Here is a 22,062-nt window from a genome sequence, read left to right on the forward strand (position 1 = left end):
GCCAGAGGAAAGAAAATTATATTAAGAATATAAATTCAGATAGAAGTAAATTTATGTAATTTTTATGAGGTTTTTGTTTCCAACATTTGCAACTCAAGCAGCAGATACAGTTTTTCCCCTCCCCTTTATGTTAATATAAGTTACAAAATTTTATCTTCTTATAAAAATAATCATATTTATTTTCCATATTTTAGTTGAATAAAATTTGTGAAACAGACGCAATATGCCTAAAATATTTCTCAATATCCTATAATAGTAACACGTTTAATAAGCAAATAATACAAAAACGAAGAATGTTCAGGCCTATGAACAGCATAAGCACATGGTTAAAGACAACGGGAATGAATGAATGAGCTCTCAAATGCAACTTTTTATTTTTCACACATTTGAAACTGTTAAACATGTCTTTATGAACTTCAGGAAAAAAAATTAAATTAAGCGCGAAGAATGTTCAATCCGTACATTACTGTATAAATATCAGTTTGCAGTACAAACAAAATGTGTAACTGGAACATAAAATTCACAACATCACCGAACTTAATATGGATAAGAAATTGTGGTTATTTTAATTATCTCATAAGAGACATTATATCAGTGTTTTCTGTGGACACAAGGGCAAATATCTATAATTATGGTCAATATTTTTAATCTTTTTTTTTCAATCTTTTTTAAAGCAGAATATATACATGCATATCTGCATATTTATAATATATATCCGCTTGTAAGTAGAAACGCTTTCTTGCATGCCATTATTTCATGATGTGTGGGAGTATTTATCACAGTTCGTTAATTCTCCAGTCGCCCAGTAGCTCAGAACTAAAGAATCTAGCGACAAGATTTTTACTGCTTTTTACATCTTCCAGGAAATGATATTCCAGTGCTCTGTTAAAAAATAATAATAAGATTACCGATTATCTAGTAAAATGCCAAAATAACTGAAGTATACGCAAGCCTTTGGCATTCCTTCTTAAGAAAACACTGCTTTTACGTAATACAATTTGACTATGTGCATTTTTAAAGAGCACTAAAAGGCGAAAGAAAAAAATTAACTTATGGCCATTAAATTTACAAAACGTGTTTATTCATGTCTTTAATCTATTGCCGTCTATCTGAACGTTTTCGTTGCGTGTGTGTCAGTAAAAATGGAGTTTAACATTAAAAACCGATTTTCTGTCCATATTATCCTATCAGCATTATAAGTTAAATGATCAATATATATTTTATTTACAATCAATATATATATAATTATACTTGATTTTTATTTGTAGTTATAAAGCTCATGTTTTTTTTTTTTTTTCGTGTTTTCTTGTACATTTCTAGAAATAATAAAATTATTAGATAAAATTTTATAGTTCCTGAATTTGCAATCACAGATCAGCGAACATAAAAATCGGAAATTTATTTAATTTTGGGACTAGTTGAATAATATGTGATATTGCATTTTGTATCACAATACACAATACGGAAAATAAAGCGATATTACCTTTTTTTAATTCAGTTTTATAATTATTGAATGAAACTTTGCCTTAATAGTACTTATTTATAAATGCAAACAAATCGGGTAACTAAACCTATGAAAATAATGAAATGACTGAACTTAAACCTGTGAAATAAATTTGTCTTTTTATTAAATAAAAAAAAATAAATGGAATTCTGCCCGATACATCACATTTGGTTCAAAGAATCATGGAGATAATAACAGGGTCATGCAAGGACCTATGGCATATCAGTAGACTCATAAAAATGTGGTAATAAAAAAAGTGTGTAATGCAGATATAAGATCATTAAAATAAAATTACCCTACTCAGATTGGGCTCGACCGGGATTTGAACCCGGGACCTCTCGCACCCGAAGCGAGAATCATACCCCTAGACCATCGAGCCTCAGGGAGAAACGTATTCACAATCAAATCTGTTATGCTGCAGTCTTTGATTTTTGGAATATCAAAATAGTTTCATTTTATTGATTAAGATTTTAATATTGTTTTGAAAGACATAAAATTATCACACATTTTTTCTTTTCAATTATTAAATTATCACACATTTTCTTTTTACATATACTTTGAATCGCACAAACGACACTAAATACCGAAAGCCGCAAAAGACTCAGCAGGTTGTGCATAGGCTTTGTTTCTCTCTCCTCCGTAAAAGTATTCAAGCATTGTACAGCAATTGAAATGCAAAATCTAGTAATCCAGTAAAAGTAAAGTCTAACATCACTGCGATAGTAACTAAGCTTTCCTCTGAAGGTTTTGCTTTCCTCTTTCTTACGATTTCAAATGCTTATCCATAATTAATTAACTTAATTTACTTACGTCTCCGCAAAGTGTTTTGTTTACTTGAGATAAGAAACATTAAAATATGTAAAAAGCATAATTACAGTGCTCTCATGATGAGAACTTTCTAAGGTAAATGTACTTGCATTATAGATGCAGAACTACACGTAAACATTTATATAATTAACTTATTCTGCCGTTCATAGCGATTCAGTAAGATTCGACAGAACTAGTATTTCATTGATTTTAAGCGTATTATTAAACCAAGCTGTTGAATCATTCAAGTTAGTAACTTAAACTAGATTTAAAAAATATTCCAGCAAAACGTCATTTTGAAAACTAGAGCATAATCAATTGTTGCTTTTCTGTTGATTCATAAAAATAAGATAAAATTCTGCGGTAATTGATTAGTATATCGTTTTCGGGAACTTCAATAAAAATATCAGCTTATTAAGAGAAAAAATGTTTCACATCCGATAGCTTATGGATAGGTTAGTCAATTAAGGCAAAGCAACTTGAGCATCCCTCCCAACTGCCTAAGGGGAGGGATGCCTTAGTGGAGGACTTTCTAAGGGAAACAAACTGGTCCGCATTTACGTTACATATGAGGAAGGTCACGAATACACCCATACAACTAGACGGTTCACCTGGATTTGAACATAGGTTGAACCACTACAGTTTATCATCTTTACCGATCGGCCACAGGCGAGTCTCAATAATATATGCATTAGCAAATTTAAAAAAAAAAAAAAAAAAAATTAATTATTCATTTGTGCTGCTAGAATTTTATTTGGAATGAAATACAGGTGGTACCCTCCCATTAACATGAAAAAATTCCTTCCTCTTCCGTCTTATTTTTAATTTTTATTTTTAATTCAAACTAATTAATAGCCGCATTATTAGAATTTCACTTCTGTGAGCTTGAAAGAAAGTAATATTATGAAAATGTCCAAGTACGTTTGTCTATTATAGTGTTCACTTCGTAACAGTGTGGAAAACTAGATTGTTATAGCTCCTAAATTGTGCAATTCATTCAAGTAGGACTGAGCTGAAGCTGATAAAGTATAGGTTATCTGGTTCAACTAAACTCATTTGTGTTAATAAAAGCAATAACTGAATACATAATGTTCGGAAGAGGCGACATTGAGACAGGGCCGGATTAATACTTTTAAAACCCCGATTTTTAGAATATTGCAACAGCACTTCAAAAAATTTGGTGTCCTCAACCTACATTTACTTTTGTGCTTTTCCCATTTCTCTTATCTTTATCTTGGTTTAGCTGCACCATTCCGCGGTAAAACCGGCGACGGAAATTTTTATCATTCCCTTTCCTTAAACTGAGTTCCTAATGGCCTTTTTGAGCTGCCCTCTTTCTTTGATGCCCTAAAATACGTACCACATTTTACACATAAACTTGAAAACTTCCGATGTTGACGAAAAATATAAAATCTTTTGATGAAAGCAACTAGCCCATCGGAGTACTCGGCTTTCTTGGATGCACTACCATCGTCCAACAGCCGAAGATTCCTTGTTATAAATACTCCAAGATAATAGTATAATAATAATAATAATAATAATAATAATAATAATAATAATAATAATAATAATAATAATAAAAGGACAACATTCCATTTCCTTCTTGGAATTATATGTTACTTTTGTAGCAAGAACCGCGTTATTTGCCTCTTACTGGTTTCCCGTTCTTTACAACTCCAACAGAAACTTACAGTTTCGGAGGGCATTCTCCCCTTTCTTTTCTTAAGTATTATTTTAGAAATAATGATTCAATGCGCCAAAATAAAAATCGAGAATAAATCATGAGTACGTCGTTTATAAGCTACCGCATAACGATAAATTTCCACCAAGCACAGGTATGTTATTTTTAATTGAAAAATTAATTTAAATTTTGAATTTTTTAAAGTTACGATCTCTGAGCTGTGGCAGTTTGATCCGTGTTCTAATATGGATGAATGGGCTGTTTGCATGGGCCTTTCCATGTTTTTTCCCAATATGTAAAATACATACAAGCCAGTTTCCTTTAGAAAGTGCTCTACGAAAGCGTCTCACCGCTTAAGCTGATAGCTTTAATGTGCGTTTCCTTAATATAAAAAGTGAAATACAATATTTAACTTTTCAATTAATGCAAATTGATATTAGACAGAATATTAATACCAAAAAATCAGTGTTCTGTTATGGTTAGGTACTCATTAATTTTACATAATGAGCGTCTATTATCTGTCATAAATTGATCGTCAACGAAAGAAATCATTTGCAAAGAAGATTTTAATATATTAAAAAACTGAGATACGGATGTTTCTAGACTCTTTGGATATTACTGCGACTGCAAAGATGCAGGGATCCTAATCCTAAAAAGATCTTAATTCATGGTTTGGAAACAGATACTAATGGCGATATGCATATGTGGTGTTAAGCACACATTACAAATTTACTGGCACTGATATAACAACGCTTACTTTGCTTAGAATTATGAACAAAGAGGTACAATTTTTATTCGTGAATTGAAAGAAAGCTCGAACACGTGGCTTCGAATCAGCAATTATACATTTATTGTAGTAAAGGAAGAAAAATGATGGGTTTAAAGATGGAATGCTACGCAAATTTTTTGAAAAATTAAGTATAATAATGGAGCAGCGTTTCAGGAATTTTCGAGGTGATTCATATCTATGGCTCAAAGCCATATGAATAAAAACCATTCAAAAATCACAAAAAGATGATTCCTCTTAATTGTAACGCTTGACAGTCCCTTGCTTTTGCCTAAAATGAGCTCAAATAGGGAAGAAAATACTGAACACTCTAGCTTTACTAGATCAGTTTTCCCACTAGTCAGTTGTCTCTAATTTTCTGAGCATAGTACTCTTTAAATCTTAAGTTAGTTACGTTCAGGGAAATCCATTTAAGCTGAAGGTTGAGTTTCTATGGTAAGCATATAAGGTATTTCTCCCGCCTTCTTAGCATGCCTTCGTAGTTTAGTGGTCAACACGCTCGACGCGAATTTGAGAGGTCCGTGGTTCGAGTCCCGGCGAGGGCATTGCTCATTTTTCACATATCCTGCTTCGAAAGGACTTAATATCTCTATAGTGGCGCCCGAATTAAAAAGTGGTGAATGATGACTCTTTACCACCAGGATTTGGCGATTGGGTCCCCTAAATCCAAAGTCGCCTTTTACAAGAGGAAGTATATAAGGTTTTTCTTCCGCCTTCTTAGCATGCCTTCGTAGTGTAGTGGTCAGCACGCTCGACGCGAATGCGAAAGGTCCGTGTTTCGGGTCCCGGCGAGGGCATTCCTCATGTTTCACACCTTTGGCTTCGAAATAGCCTAATGTCTCTACAATCCTATTTCTGAGAAATTGCAAACTACCAACATCATGTATTCAGTTCAAAGCCTCATGCCTTCATCACATAATCAGTTTAGTTAAACCAATATCTAGAGTAGGTTACGTATGTCGTACTCCGTATGAAAAAATAGATATAAATCGTAGGATCTATGAAAAAAATAAAAATTATGTGTTGTAATACTATCTTGTGGGGTCGTTGCTGATATTTATTACAATAAATTCCATACAGTCTACCGTCTAAGAGAAAATTATTAAAATATATAAACACGACTTAGACAACCAGTATTCTAAGTCGTACTACCATAGCTTAAGTCGAACTACGTTTAAAATTGGACTGTTATAATAAAACTTTACATAAATCGTATACCCATCTTTTGCATCTTAGGGGGATGAACACGAAATGAAACAATATGGCTGATTAGGAGGTAACTCATTCTGCCAGAATAGGGACAGTTGGCGTGATATTACACCTAATATTTAAAAGGTTCGTCTTAAGCGGTGGTACGACTTGCACAACCCTACCCTACATTGCTTTCGTTAACAACATCGGTAACAATAGTTGTAGAAAGCCATGATTATTACAAGTCAAATGTTATATTTATCTGCTTGGCTGACATTATCCAAGAAGATATCATGTTGTGTACAGCTCTATGTGAACACTGAATTCTGAAGGATTTGTGATGAGATTAGAACTGTTATCCTAGCTTTCATTTAATGTAGAACATAAACATAGGTCTTGCAATATCTGGAGATTCGCTACAGAATACAAACATGAATATTGCTGCAAATCTAGAACAGTCTAAATGACGAAATGATATGCAAACTCTGTTGGTGGATTTTATTTTCTTACAGTATTCAAAGTATGGGTGAATGACCCAATGGTTAAAGTGATTAAATGTCTGCATGAATTTTCAAATGGAACTTTTCTTTCATTATTTATCTCTTTCGAAAGTCCTGTAAAAATCTGAATCATATAATCCGCCGTTACCAAGAGTAGGCGTTATAAATAATCTCTGCTTCTTCCTTCTCTTATCCTTTCTAAAGGTCACCGGGAAGGCAAATTGCTTTTTCTTCCACAACATTGAAGACTATTAAATTTCGATTTTTTTTTTTTTTTTTCCATAGTTTTACATAAAATTTCCTATATATTTGTGGGCCTGATTTGTTAAAAGCTAAAACCAAAGCATACAATGAAGCATATGTACCCAAGAGTTAATCCAAAGAGTAAAGCTATTACAACCAGATCTCCACAGATATACCCCAAAAGTGCTTTTTGTAATTCATACTGGTGAATAGAAATATCACATTTTCACAAGATTCATATGTACAATAGAAGCAAGTGGGAACGATGGATACTCATTTCTCTTAAGAAGTAAATCTTCTTTTAAACTTTTCTAGGAATCTATGAACAATCTAATTTTTTCAAATTTATGTCAATGTTCTAAAGCTGCAAGCAATGAGTCAAAATCATTTAAAATTTAAAACTGTTTTCTGTAGAAAATAAATTATTTAAAAACTAACTCTATCTAATTTGTATGAAAATTATGCAATTTTGTATTTTATTTTTAAGCTTTCAATGCTTTAACCCGAAAGTCAAAAATTCAACGAAATTTTCTGAAAAATTATGGTTGTAGATAAAGAAGCCAGCTTTGCTAGAAACAGCCAGATTTAAGCCAGTTTTACTAGAAACAGCCAGATTAACCTCTGACTTAAATCATTTGCATCGGTTTAAGTTTCTGTTACAAAAACTAGGAGTCTAACGAAGAAATCATGAGAAACTCATTGACGAAAACAGCAGCACAAAATAGGTAAGCCACCAGCATTTTCTCTTTTAACAAATTATTGTTAATCTGTGTAATTAATCAAGGAACTGCGATTAAAAAGTATCCAGGAAACACACGCTTCACACTATTTAAAATACGATGTTGCTTTAGCTCAAGGAAAAGTTTCCAAAAATAAGCAATTTAAAATGAACAGTTTTCACCTAAAACTTGTACTGTTCTTTACTGCTTTTTTTTTTCTTTTACATGGGATCTACCTTATCATAATGACATTATTTATAAAACAAATTCGCAGTAATTGAAAACGGCAAGATCTACAATTGTGAGTTTTTATATTTTCAATATATTCTAGTACAAAATTTTTAAAAATCATTGAAATTAGACTTGACGAGACATTTTACTTTGTAATTTTTTTAACAGCCCCATTATCACTTTTCTTTACAACTACTGTGGCTGTTCGCACATTTTTTACACAACTTTTCTATGCTATTAAAAAATCGCTTACTTAGAAAAAAAATGTTTTAACTGCAGCTGTATTCTTAAAAGTGTAAATTATCGTCTGCTATTTGACAATTTTGTTTTCATGCAAAATAGCTCTTTTAAAGAAGCAATGGACTAAAGGCTGCGTATGTACTTTTTCCGAAGAAAATTATTCATATTTAGTTGTTAAAAAATGCTGTGAAAGCAATGATTTTTCTGTATCTAAAGCAACGATAGATAAAATTGTCAACAAGGACGCGCTGCAGAATTATATACGAGAAATAATTAATCGGACAAAAATGTAAAAAAATGTTGTCACAACAGATGAATCTTTGGTATATTTAGTTGACCACTGCAAAAAGAAGTTCATTTATTATCACCAAAGAGAAGAAAAAAATCTTAGAACATGGTTCAAAGAATCTAAAGAAAGTTTTTCAAAGGAATTTAAGATGTTTTTGACATGATGGCAAATAAAAATTAAAGAGAGCGTAGAAACTGTCAAAGTCCAACCCTACATAATATCAAGAACATATTTTATATCCAGTTTTCAAATATGAAATACCTTCTCTTTACCCACAGTGCCATCAATCAGTAGAATTGCATCAAGACAAAGCAACCAGTCGCACGTCAAAATCCACTGTTAATTTTGTAGAAAAAATGAAACAAGAAACTTGTATCAATACCATACCCTTCACTTATACCCATACTAAATCTCTTGATGTATCAGCCACGGAGTTTTGCTCTTTTGGACTATCCACACGTCGACCTACAACCCTTCTTGGACTTTGGAAAGTTTTTCAAGAGGAATGGGATAAAACACCTTTTTTAATATTAAAAAAAATTACAGTGTAGAAAGAAAGTGAAGAATTAGGATTATCAAATGGAACATTTAAGCCACAAAAAGTTTAGGCAAAATAATTCTGTAAATGCAATGAAAGTTGTCTAAGCAAATGTACGAGCAGCCTCTGTAGACTAAAAATATCCTTATAAAGTTACGTAAAATTTTGCGACAGCATAACAAATTATACCTAATTAAGTTTAACATATATCTCAAAATTCAATACGAAGAATTTAGTTTACTTTTAGAAAACTGAGCAATTTAATTGTTCACATTCAATATGCCGTACTTGTTTACATGAAACAGTTAAAACTTTAGGAACATTTAGTAATTCTGAGAAGTGTTTCATTGACCTTTTCAGATTAAAATAAGTTCAATAAACTCGATAATTTACTGTATTATTTTATTCAATTTATCAAATACTGGTACTATTTATCTACTAAATAAGTTTTGACTGTGACGCTTTGTAACAAAAGCAAAGAGAACTATCACAGTCTCTTTATAAGGCCCAATATCATAATACTGAACTAACAGAGTCTAACAAACCTATCATATTCTCTTTTATGTTATTTTAAAATCATTATTTATTCCGTAATACTCACGCAATAGATTTTCTATTTACCAATGCCACAATTTTTAGTTTATATAAAAATGAAGCTAAATTTTATGTTCAGCTTACCTTAAATAACTTTTCTGCCGTATCTAAAGAAAACACACTTTTTTTAAAACATATTTCCTGAGAAAATACAGGACACTTTGCCTTAAAGTAAAATCTTCTAAATATGAGCCATAAATCTGATCGAACTGTATACATGCTTCGCAGATAATTTTTGCGAAATTTTGTTTTACTATTTTCGTGCCCTTATTTATCACACAACATTTCTTTTACATACAAGTTTTCTGCGGAATTTCCGGAAATGGAAAGAGGGAAATTAAAATGTTTTTCTATGTGCAATTAATTTGATTTGATTACACTTATTTTACGAAAAGAATTTCCTCTCTTATCTCTAAATACTGAAATTAGCTTTCATTGAATAGAATTGTACCCAAAAAGTGGCATTTGCTACTTTTTAGACAATTCAACAATAGTTGTAAATAAAAACAAGGAATTCAGATCTTAAAAACACTCTGTATTTGGAAACTTTATCGGAAAATTAACTCTAATAATTTTCCTGTTTCAAAAAATATTAACCGTTACTATTCTTTGCATTGCACTAAACAGACGTGGGAAGTTGTAGATACTATCTGTATTTCTAAGGAAATATAAAACGGAATGAGTTTTCCTTAAAATGAAGCATTTCCTCCCTCTTTATGTTATTAATAAATTCTTTTTCATTTTTGAAATAGTTAGGGAGTTGGACATGACTGCGCAAATGACTCTTTTTACTCTATAACGCTAATCTGCTGATATAAAGAAAAATTAAAGCAAAAGCAATCTTTTGCTCTAATTTCCTTATATCAGCAGATTAGCGTTAACCAGGAGATTAGTGTTATGCAGGAGTAAATCCAGAAGACAACTTAGTGTTTGCATAAAGTATATGCGTTGCACACATTCAGTTTGGTTTAAAAAAAAAAAAAAAAGCTTATTTAATTCTTATAATGATAATCACTGCATACTTTTCATCAGCCTATTATGCGCAAAATCCTGCTCGTGTAATAAACTCTTCCTAAGATAAATACAAATTATTTGTCTTAACTAAAACTATTTGTCTTATAAAATCAAATTGCACGGGAAAGAATTATGTTGAAAACAGCAGAGTTCTTTTAGGTTCTGGATATCGAATTGTTTCGAATGTTTAAGGTAATGTTGCACAATTTATGACTGTAAGAAATTTGCCTGTGCTATTAACAATTGAACTGTCAGTCTTATATTTCATGGAATTTTATTTAGCAGAGTTTACAAATGTGCTTTACGTAAAAGATTTACAATTTATTTTAAAGAAGTATGCAGAATTTACAAATGTGCTTTACGTAAAAGATTTACAATTTATTTTAAAGAAGTATCTTCATTTTATTTACATTACAGCTTCAGTTCATTTTAATGCATTTAAAATTGTTTCACGAACACGGAGGAAAAATTTATTTTTAGTGTTTCCTGTGTTCCTTTGAGCGAAAGTCTAAACATTATCAATAATAAAAGCATTCATAATGTAATAATAATGGCAACAACAATAAATGAAAGCAATTAGATGCTAAAATCAAAAACTTTATACACATACAAGTATCAGTTTTATGAAGTATTTACTTTTGCTATCTTATAATATCAATGACGTCCATTGAACATTAAGCAAAACAATGCGTTTTTCAACCCTATTGTATTCAGCAACTCCAAATGTACAAAGATTTATATTTAGAAGGTTAAAAAATGCATTATATTAAATGAATACAGTATCAAAAGAGTAATTATTTCAACATGGTAATTGTTTTCAGACTATTTGAATCTGAGCTCATGAGTTAAATAAAGCGAATTAATTTTTCTTATCTGTGGAAATTTTTTATTATTCCGATTATATTAAACTCTTAAATTATTTCAATTTCCTGAAAATTATTTCTGAAAACAAAATAATAATTGCAGGGTTACATTATGCAGCAAAGTGGAACACTGCATAATACTTACTAGCTAAATTTTATTATTTTCAACTTCTCTATCTGGTAAATACTGCAAACTAAAAGGTTTATATGTTTACCAAAACGCACAATTAAAAGTAAAATTTTATTCAAATTGTACTTACTTAGTTGACGAAGCTTTGCTCTTCGTTTCATTCAGCTTCTTTTAAAGTGCAGGCCCAAAATTTTGAATTATTCCTCTTATTAAAAAACTAAAAGTGATTTCAGAAATAGCAGCTAATCATCAGCATTTTCAAGTTAATATTCTTGTATTTCCAGTAGAAATCTCTTGGTTTCCAAATGTGTCCAAATATACCAGGATTAACTCCTTTTCATAAGGAAAACTTGTCGATGATATTGAAGTTTTCATGTCAACCAAATAAAAAGTTGATAGAGAATTTTCAAGAAAATGAACTGCATTTAAATGAATAGCCAAATTACCATGCTAAAGAAGAAAGAAAAAAGGTAATTAGTTGAAGATTTTCCATTGCACTGCAAAAAATCCACCTATTTTTGAACGGCAAAGGCAGAAAAAATTTTCTTCATTTTCAAATTTACAATATATTCTGTCAAAAATGTTTTCAGTCTTGAATTGAAAACACTTTTTGAAATGCATTTATTTCTCCATAGTATCCTAAATAACATTTACCACACATATTACGCAGAGTTGTTCACGATCCGAACTGACGAAAGTTGGGTTAGAAACTGCCAGGATCCGAGGAGTATCATGATGCCCACAACACCGCAAAATTGGTATGACTGAATGCCATTTATTTCGCTATGTTCAATATAAACGAAGGACAAAGTGCTAAAATTTTATAGTTTATTGCGAAACGTTAGCAATATTGGCCTCCTGAATGCCCAACCACAATCTTAATACACATTGCCTAAAGTGATCATTACAAAGACTAGGCACGTTTAGAAAGCACTAGCACTTAACTGTTATTGTTACACAAGTACATTTTTCGACATTATTTCAATGGGATATGGCCACCCCATTTCCTTTACGCGTTATTTACGTAATATACTCAGGGACATTAACAGGCGCGGATATTCAAACACCCGAGTCTGGATTTTCGGCAAAACACAGTGATTGGCCCGTTATGGTCATAGTCATAACCATCAAATTCTTTTTAAATCTCACAAATGATCGCCTTTCTCTTTAGGTATCAAGCGGTGAACTTAACCAATTGTTGCATATTTTAACGGTCTTAAGAAATAAGGGGATGCAATTTAAATGGAATGGCTTATAAATATGTTCGCTAGTTGTAATATTGCTTATTATATCTTCATCAGCAGCAATCAGGGGGAGAATGATTTTTAAATGAAGGTGTACGTTTTTAGTATTCAAGATTTTAAATATATATAGTTTATTTTTTTTTTCAAGACACTCTTAAAAAATACTTAGAATATCCATTATAGTTTATCAAACCGACTAAATTTAGTTTGCCGTATTAACAGCTGCTAAATTTTCGTTTCCCTGTAGTATTCAAATTGCAATTTAAATAGCGTATAATTATATATGAATTATTTGCACATTTCAAATTTGACTATTTGATTTGACGCACCAAACCTAATAACCACGAATATACGTTACCATATAATAAGCTGTAATAGGTAACTATAAATTTAATAACATTTTTAATAGACAGTCACTTGTCAATTAGGCTTTCGCCTAAATTGGGGCGTACGTATAGCATGTAACTAGATTAACTTCCGCAACGGTTTACTAACAGGATTATCGTCCATGCAGTTTCCCCCCAGGCATATTTGCGATGAATTTCAACTGTATTTACCATTACAGAACGAATACTCGCAACCAGTTATCATATTAGTTCCGTTAGATATATGTTTACACTCGCACAAACAGGAATGGATGAAATGAAGATTAAATAGGACAGAAGTACAACATTATATGTATCTAATTTTTGATCGGAGTTAAAACTGTTTTCTTCGCTCCTATTTTTATTCCCAGACCTTTCAGAACTTAAATATTTTTTCACTTTTTATTAAATTCTCAAGCTTCTCAGAATGAAATTTTAGTTTGTTATTTGCGAGTTTAAAAATCTGGATTCAAGTTTTAGCAGCCAAAAACATAATGTACACTCATGTCCATAAATTAAGGATAATGCAAAATCAGGCAAAGGAAGAGTTAGAAGCAAAACAAATTTGACTTATTTGTAAAGCTTATTTATTAAACAAAAGGTAAAGAGCAAAAAAAGATGCTATATGTTTGATATTATTAAAAAAATTAGCGATTTTTTCTCCCTGGAAGAAATTACAAAAGAAACCTATTTACAAAAAAACAAATATTACATGGTTGGTATGATTGTTAATACATTGTATGTCTCCCAGACGATGCAATACAGTCCGTACAACGCCTAGGCATGCTGAGTATCAAATTATCAATCTGATCTTGGGGGATATTACACCACTCAAAAAGCAATGCTTTCCGAAGTTCCGGTAGACATGTAGGAGGAGGTTGACGGGCTGCAACTCGTCGGCCAAGCATGCCCCACACGTGCTCTACTGGATTCAGGTCCGGGAAGAATGCTGGCCAGTCCATACGGGTGATATCCTCCGACTGAAGGCATTCGCTTAGGATGTTTGCACGGTGAGAACGGGCGTTGTCATCCATAAACACAAATTATGCGCCCATGGCGCCCCGAAACAAACGTACATGTTGTTCCAGAATGACGTCCCGATAGATTTGGCTTGTCATGGTTCCAGTTTGAACATGCAAGTCAGTTCTGGAACTCAGAATATTTCCACCCCAAACGAGCACTCCTGCACCACCGTAACGGTGTCGTTCAATGATGTTTTCTTGGTGGTAACGGGTACCTGGAGCTCTCCATATGAAAATCCGGCGAGAATAAGACTGCAAGCTAAACCTGGACTCGTCGGAAAACATCACACAAGTCCACTGTTGCGGTGTCCACAATGCATGCTCTCTACTCCAGGCTAACCGCAGCCGACAGTGAGCTTCAGTAAGTGGAACGCATCTGACAGATCTACGAGCATATAGACCAATCTGCCCTAAGCGTCTGTACACAGTCTGCCTTGAAATTGTCGTACCAGTGGTGAAGAGAGCTGACGAGACAGGTCTGAGGCTGTGCTTCGCCTGTTTCTTTTGGCAGTAACTGCCAAATACCGGTCCTCATTCGGCGTTGTAACTCTGGGGCGACCTGTGCTGTAACGTCTACTCACATTACCGTCATCTTGGAATCGTTGCCAAAGCCTGGAGATGACACTCTGGGAAATTCCAAGTTCGTCTGATACTTCCAGTTGGGTACGCCCACATTACAGACGGCCGATAATTCTACCACGTAAAAAATTATCCAAATGCGTCCTTTGTGTCATAACCATTCGGTTATTGCTCTGAAATGTTTATAAAGCGCCTGCGAACATTTTTACTTCTTTGCCTGTATTCCTTATACATCACTCTCTTACACTCTCGTCATTGTGACGTACCATCGGTGTCATCTGGTTACTTCCTGAAGTTTGCATATGATTCTTGAAGATGTGTGTAGTGATTTTACAGGTGATATATTTATTTTAGAGTTCGATTTCCGCGTGACTCCGAATTATCCTTAATTTATGGATATGAGTGTATTTTATTTGTTAATGGGAAATATGAATTTATTATCAGTTCGTTTTAAGGAAAGTCTGTCATTGCGGTGTGGGAGCATTTAAAATATTGCCGATCCAAAATCATTTCGAGAGGCTCATGGTAGATAGAAAGGACTGGGATATCCTCATAGCCGTCCTCGGAGGGAGGGGGGGACTTTCATTCAAAATAGGGACGAAGCTGATAAAATGTCACCTGCAAGGTACCCAAGGGCATGCACTAATCTTAGATCCTATTCATTGAAAGTAACTTTCCTTCATGCTGATATGAATTATATATAAGAGCTTTTTTAATCATTCCATATTTTATAATATATTACGGTATCTTTCAACTTTTTATTATAAATTTAGTTCTCTTAATGTTTAACATAGTTTAACTTTCTTTTTTCATGATGTCCACATTTCTATAATCACTGAAATACCATTCATTCTAAAATATGCATTTTAATTCATTGTTACGTTTTTAAACACTCTATTTTATATATCGGTACATAAAGGAAATGTTTCTTATCTAGTTATGTCATGAGGTTTTAGAGGTATGCTGCGAAATTTTCGAATGTAATTAAGTCTGAAAATTGTGCCTTTAGTTTTAACATCTGACTTGTGATAATCGGTATAATTTGTACTAAAAAATGAAGTCAGAATCTAACTGGCATATCTTAATAAGATAATTTTATGTTGGTCTATTTTGTGCTGGTCGAGAGAGATTTGAAGAACCTGCGGGTAAAAGCAGCTGTAAGACGCTATGTGCATTGAACAAACGAAGAACAGAGCGGCCAGCATGCAGGTTTGCGTTGTTTTCATGATAGACGGAATGGTGAAAGCCTCTGAGTTATGGCGTAGCCAAAGGCAAAAAAGCTGTGTGACGTAACGTTAGCTGGTCAAAGTGTCGGATGGGAGGGCTAGAGCTAAACGGAATGTGCAACTAATAACATCTTATTGAGCAATCAAAGTGCTGTGTCGGTGTGACGATGAAGATGAAAGCTTCCCACTTTCCTTTCCATCGGTGCCTCCATATATGAATATGGCCCTCATGATGATGCAAGAGAAAGCGGGATTATACAGAAGAAACGAAGTCACGTCATTGGCGCGTCTATGTGCGTCGCTGAACGTGCAGTTTCAGGCGCTAATTGCTGCGCTCCAATGTAAAGAGAAGCCGAAGCATTCATCGCCTTGCTGACAATCTCTGGCGTTACAGTCGACGTCACACAATACATGGGGATACTTGATGCTGTACAACACAACCAGTTTCTTAACACGAGGAAGTCATGTGGCTGTACGATGCCTAATAATAATGATTCATCAAGAAGCACTTTAAGACTAAAGTTTACAGATGGTTAATGTTACGGAAACAGTAACTAAAATAGTTATAAGGTATTTTCAGCCTCCTTCCAGAATGCCTAAGACCTAATGGCAATTCACAGAAGATGTCTGTCATCATGGAGTCATCACAAGAGTAAAGGGCCATCGAGATCTCTCATGTTGTTCTGTGGCGTCCTCCTGGATTCATCTATTGCAAATTTTCTTAACAGTCACTGGACCTCAACTAACGCTAGCAGCAGTTTGGCCGTACATAAGTTGTAGTCCTGGTAGGCTAAGATTATCCCTCATTCGAATGCTAATATGTGTCACTATAAAACACTTCTTCTTACAGAAGAAGCAATACAACGTCCAACATAAAAACAGTGAATAAATTTAAGTGACAAATGAAATATCGGTATTTTAGTTTGGCATTTTATATTGTTTCTATGTATCTTTTAGTCATGCTTTCATACAGTCTTTTATAATGAGTTTCTTAACTGAATGTGCTCATGTTATGCAATGTTAATTATCTGCATATACCTGCATGTTCTATCTTTCATAAAAATTTCATCTTTGTTATGGGTTTCTTTCATAGTATAGCAAGTTTTATGATTAGCAGCAGAGAAATTAATATCATTTTTGCGCCTGAATTTAAATATACATAATCGGAATTTTCCTATTCCAAAAGCATAATTTATGACATGCACTTGAAATTTATGTCATTGTAGGTAAATTTATGTGTAGTTCGAGGTAAGAAATTTTTTTAAATGTGGAATTGTGAGGTTTATTGTTGTACTTGGCTTGAGAGAGATGGTTTTGGAGAAATTAGCAGATTGTGATGCATTAACACTGAAGCTTTTCTTCGTTTCAGATTGAGAAATTTTGCATCGTTGCTAATTTAAACAGCGCAGTACCTTTCCAGCACAGTATATTTATAAAAGGATTATCTGAAAAATACTGTTTTTACGATTTTTTATGAATAATGGGAACTACTGTCATCTACTGGGCTTGGTTAGCATCTAAGCAAAATAAAAATCGAAATTATCTTTACAACTGTATCTGCATATTTCGCATCAAATGTCACTGATGAATATAAAATAATTGAGAAACTATTGGAAATAATTTAGTCATGCTGAACTGGGCGCAGGGTACATTTTCTAAGATAAAAATCGTAACAGTGCCAGAAAAATTAATAGGGCGTGAAATAATATACTATACATTGCATTATTCCTCAAGAAGCACTTTGAGCTAAAAGTTTGCAAATGGTGAATGTTATGGAAACAGTACTAAAACAGTTATAAGGTATTTTCAGCCTCTCTCCAGCAAGCTTTCGGGATTTAAAAGTAGCACAATCGGCGCGTATTCGAGAGGTACAGGTTCTCGAGTCGCGTCGGGGCATTGCACAATTTTCACGTCTCTCGTTTCAAAAATAACCTAATAAATCTACAGTTGCGCCCGAACTAAAAGTTGGTGGACGATAATTCGTCATCACCAAATATGACGATTGGGTACCGTCATCCTCAGTCGTCATTTAAAAAGGGGAGTATATGAGGTATTTTTCTCACTCCTTCCAGCATGTTTTTGCGGTGTAACGGCAGTACATTTGGCGTGTTTTCGAGAAGTCCTGCCCCGAGCCTCGTTGAAGACATTGCTCATTTTCATGTCTCTAGCAGAAAAAAAAAAAAAAAAAAAAAAAAAAACCCTAGTGCCTTTACTCAATAAATTCATCTATGGACGAGCCCTGAAACACCGAGAATTCATTGCATTGCTTGATAAAATCGAAAGCTAGTAATACAGGCTAGAGTTATTTGTCTTAAACTATGTTATCAGACCAAGTAACGAGCCACGCTTCAGGTTCCTGGGCATCGCCCTACCCTGTGTATTACGTTGGAAGTTGTATATATCTTAGTAATAAGCATAGGATAAATAACTATGTTATATGCGTTAGTAGAGGATATTCTAAGGCAGAGGTTCTGAATCAGAATTAGGGGGAAATTCATAGTTTCGGGGAAGAATGAGGTCCTGATTCCTGCTGTGCTGTTAAAAGTTATTTAAATAAATGTAGATGTACTTTTCGAGCTTTGGAAAGGGAGGAGCGATGATTTTCTAGCAATGGTGAAAAGGGAATATGGGACAAAGAAGTTTGAGAGCCACTGTTCTACGGGAAAGTGGTTCTCGTATTTTCATTACACATGGTGAAAACGCCCATGCAATCAGCCGGAGATTTCAACTACTCTTCTTCGGCATTCTTATCCCATCGGCAACAGGTGGATGCGGTAATTGTTTACAATTACTACTATTTGAAAACTAATACAGAAAAATTAACTTTCAGCTTTCATTTTGCACAGCTTGAAAAAGCATTATATTTTTTAGGTTTGTTTCTACCTTTTTTATAGGTATTATGTGTGAATAATAAATACAGAAATTTCTGAAAGTAGTGTTTATTACATATTAATTTTTAAAAATCCATTTTTAGTCATAAATTTTTAGACATAATTTATAAAAAAAATTTCAGCAGATGATGCAAAGGAAAAGACTTACAGTACAGTTGTATTCATGAATTATTTGAGAACTAACATGGAAGCTCCTAACATTTTACTCTTTTACTTTTTGCTTCTTTACCTGACAGGTTATGCAGCTTATTAGTTTAATAATTTTTTTTCGGTAAATTTGTACCCTCTTTCGTTTCTGCAGTTTTCGAAATAAATATTAAAGAAAAAAAAAAGAACGGTGTAGTATATTTCTGCAGCCATGGCATAATTAGTGGAGTTTTTTACTTTAACCGAAAACTTTGAAGCACGTATCTAACAGAAATCTTGTGAGATTTGTGTCTGACTGGAAGTAGGAGAAAGTAACTGTATGTCAAAGCAATATTTCGCCAATTAGAGTTCTGGTAAATTTGCCAACAGTCATTATAAAGAAGGTTGTTGCATAATGACTCGACTCGTACTGCTTCAGCCATCTCTCTTTTGCTCTATTATAATATATTTAAAATTATCCGTTCTTATAATATTCAATTCTTTGGTCGATTACGTGTGATGAACGAATTAAATACTGTTTATAAATTACGAACAAGCATTGATAGGAAACTACCTGTGCTTGAGTTCTTCCACCTTCTCATTTAATACTTTATAATCAGAAAAGAAATACTAGAATAAAATTATACAAAACTAATACGAGTATAAACTTTGTATACAAATCTTCCTGGGAAAATGTCTAAGAGCATCTGTTTTTTATTTAAAGCGGATGATTGAAAAAATGGACACGCCAAGATTTTCTTCGGAAAATGTCTATAACATAGTAATTACACCTGCAGTTTGTAGACGTTTGCTACTGAAATGCGCTTTGAATAATGCACGTCAACACAATATCAGATCGTTTATATTCCGGCCCTCACCACTGAAGCGTCGTATCAATGATCGAAATGAGCAGCTTTTAAAACGTAATAACTAGTGTACAGTGCTTCGTTACCATATGGAATACTCTGTTACCATTGGACACAGTAGACCGTGCGGTCTAGGAGGGAGGTCTCTCTGTCTCTATTTTCAGCAATGTATAAATTTGAGATGAAAATCTTGTCAGGATATGTTAAATATGATTTATGGCTGTCATTAGAGATCCAAATGGCCAATTTATATTTCTGCATGATCGCATAGCAATGCATATGGAGAACAAATGTATACATTTGTACGCTGGATTGCGCGTCATATGCGTGTTCACCTTTTCAGAATCGCGAAGTTGCTAGACTGAAGTCTTGAGGAGCTTAGGCAGGCTTTACCTTGGAAGGTCCTGTTGTTTGAATTATTCATGAAGTAAAACATTTTCCAGATCACGATATCTACATGCAGTTGACGTTCAGCATGGTGGCTTTGAGGTCATGCGGATTGTCAACTATTGAATGGCTTATGATTGACAGGCTTCCCGTGCCAAAGTTCTTCTGTAGCCAATAAATCTATTCTAATATCGAAACAAAATGTAGATTACACTCTTGTCGAAACGATATAAGTTGTAGCTTCTTCATGTCTGTCGGGATTTTCCATATTTAATGATGCATGTAATCAGTCACAAAAGATAAAAAACATTTAGTATGATGTGTGTGGCACATTCTTTAAGAATCAATAAACTGTTAAAACTGTCATCATATTACAATGTGTCTGTCACAGTCATAAATTTGAATAAAACTGCCTTCAGGAAGCTATGTATTTAATGATTAGGCGTAAGGAAAGTTTCTGTTTTCTACTAAGATGTACCGTCATGTATATTGCTTTTATAAACTACTCTTTTTTTATGTTTATTTAAAATCTCAAAATGCAGCGTTTTTTTTTTTTTTTTTTTTTTTGTTTTGTTTTGTTTTGTTTTTTTAACCAGTGTCAAATGTGTGTACGAAAAAATTCTTCAGCTTGCCGATATGAATGTATTTAATGGTGCTGTACAAACTCGAAAATGCTGTGCTGTTGTAAAAACTTATATTTACAGCAAGATTAGAACAATTATTTTATACCTGAATAGTTATCCAAAAGAAGCTAGAAGTAATCAAGAAGTAGCTCTTACTGTCAACATTTTATTACTGAACTGTGTAAATATTCTTTGTTAAAACTGAGCTTATATTTTGATAGAACATAAATCGAAATTGAGAGCAAAATTATTTTACTTTTTTTAATATTTAAAAGAAAAAAAAACCTTTTTAAAAATTTTATTTAATAAACTTAACATTTATCGTATCAATAAAATTGATAAGAGATTTCTTAAAAAATAGGAGATACGTTTTTACTGATAAACACTAGGAAACATATAATGACAGATTGCGTTTTTTCCAAAGTTGTTGGAAATTTACAAATATTGCTTTGCTTAGTCTTTTTAGATAAATTTAATTTTCTTTTAAGTTGTCAAAATGCCTAGTTTTTGAAGATGCTTTCAGAACAAAATGCAAACAAGCAAATGCTACTAGACTGATGAGAAAATACACTGTTTGCTGCTAAAATTGGTACACTAGGAAAGAAAGCGAATAACAGAATCCCATTTATTGTATATATACAGTACAGTGGGAGGAATACATAATTAAATTTGCCAGTGATTTTGGGTACACATCTAGAATACAGAACACAGTACTGCTAACTTTGCCAGCAGTAGAAGCTGTAATTCTGGGCATTAAGTCGAACTGAACTTAAATGACAAATACGTATACTTCATTTCATACGGCTTCAAATCCATGCCAGAGTTAATGAGTCGTAGTGGCTGTCGAACGGTGGTGTGCCGGTCTCTCAGCAACCATGACCAGATGTTCGCAATGGATGAGAGATCTGGAGGAGGTTCAGACCAGGGCAACAGTAGAACATCCTCTGCATCAAGTCTGCAAAGGTCAGGAGAGCACGGGCAACATGCACCTGTGCATTGTCTTGTTGAAAAATGGTGTTACCCAAGTCTCCAATATAGTTTGCAGCTACGGGCTTAACATATGAGAAATGTAACAGCAACTGCCCATATTACCGATTTTCGAAAACAAGAGGTGACCCAGATCTGTACCCAAAGGCACTAGATGCCAACATGCCAGGCGCTGTGCCCGTAGGACGATGGGGGGTGCAAGCAGACAACTTTCGTTCTTCTCGATGCCTCCACACATGATATGTCTTTCATGATACGCCTATAATGATTATGTAGAACCGGGATTCCTCTGAAAAGGCGATGTGGTACCACTCTCGTGTCCATAGTCGTCATTCGACGTACCACTGTAGACGCTCCTGTCTCTGCTGCAGCTTCAAAGGAAATCTCAACAATGGCCACCTTGCTGACAATCCAT

General features: G+C 33.6%; 1 long non-coding RNA gene and 1 other non-coding gene across 7 annotated transcripts in view; both read right to left on the bottom strand.

The window, feature by feature from the left end:
* LOC118197458 (uncharacterized) overlaps positions 1-22,062 on the bottom strand; it is a 471,813-nt gene that overhangs the window by 369,096 nt on the left and 80,655 nt on the right. The window contains exon 3 of one of the 6 annotated variants that reach the window (XR_015038565.1): positions 11,462-11,781. The exons of the other annotated variants lie outside the window; for them this stretch is intronic. This is a non-coding gene — a long non-coding RNA (uncharacterized LOC118197458). The remainder of the gene's footprint in view (positions 1-11,461; positions 11,782-22,062) is intronic. 6 annotated transcript variants of the gene reach the window in all.
* TRNAP-CGG (transfer RNA proline (anticodon CGG)) lies at positions 1,812-1,883 on the bottom strand. The gene has a single exon. It is a non-coding gene; the product is annotated as a tRNA-Pro (tRNA).

The sequence above is a fragment of the Stegodyphus dumicola genome, chromosome X1 (genome assembly GCF_044657685.1).
Source record: "Stegodyphus dumicola isolate Sdum_Otavi_A_Nest chromosome X1, ASM4465768v1".
Taxonomy (NCBI): domain Eukaryota; kingdom Metazoa; phylum Arthropoda; class Arachnida; order Araneae; family Eresidae; genus Stegodyphus; species Stegodyphus dumicola.